A 684-nucleotide genomic window follows, 5' to 3' on the forward strand; every position below is an offset into this window, starting at 1 on the left:
ATCCCCCCCCCTCTATGGGTCCATTTGTTTCTTTTTTGGGTCTGTTTCCCCCCTTTTTAGGGTCCCTTTCTCCCCTTTTGGGTTCATTCTTCCTTCTCTTTAGGTGCATTTCTGGTCTTTTTGGGTCCATTCTCCCCTTTTTTAGGTCTGTTTCTCTCCCTTTTTTGGTACATTTCCCCCATTTTGGGGTCCATTTCCTCCTTTTTGGGTCTATTCTCCCCCTTTTTGGGGCAATTTTACCCCCTTTTTGGGCTGTTTCCCCTCTTTTGGGGTCCATTCTTCCCTTTTCTGGGGCAGTTTTACCGCTTTTTGGTTCCATTCCTCCCTTTTTATCCCTTTTGGGGTCTATTCTCTTTTTGGTGCTGATTCAACCCTTTTTGGGGTCATTTCCCCTCTTTTTGGGTCCGTTTCCCCCCTTTTTGGCTCCATTTCCCCCCCCTCGGTGTTTTTTTTCAGGGGTGGGGTTTCTTTAGGCCCGCGGGGGGGTCCCAAAAACTAAACCCCCCCCCCTTTTTTCCCTTCCCCCCCCCCCAGGAGACGCTGCTGCGGGAGCAGAGCGAGGGGCTGCTGGAGGAGGAGGAGGAGGAGGAGGAGGAAGAGCCGGAATCGCAGGAAAACGCCCCAAAATGGGGGCCCCCCCCGGAGAGAAAAACAGAGAAACAGCGACGGAAGGAGAAGGAGGCG

The 684-nt window shown here is 52.6% G+C and overlaps 1 long non-coding RNA gene across 1 annotated transcript in view; it reads left to right on the forward strand.

Annotated features, from left to right (window-relative positions):
* LOC106899513 overlaps positions 1-652 on the forward strand; it is a 3924-nt gene extending 3272 nt beyond the window's left edge. Inside the window, exon 2 of the long non-coding RNA XR_001414057.1 lies at positions 535-652. This is a non-coding gene — a long non-coding RNA (uncharacterized LOC106899513). The remainder of the gene's footprint in view (positions 1-534) is intronic.
* Positions 653-684: the final 32 nt, after the last annotated feature.

Source organism: Calidris pugnax, unplaced genomic scaffold (assembly GCF_001431845.1).
Source record: "Calidris pugnax isolate Ruff unplaced genomic scaffold, ASM143184v1 scaffold703, whole genome shotgun sequence".
Lineage (NCBI taxonomy): Eukaryota > Metazoa > Chordata > Aves > Charadriiformes > Scolopacidae > Calidris > Calidris pugnax.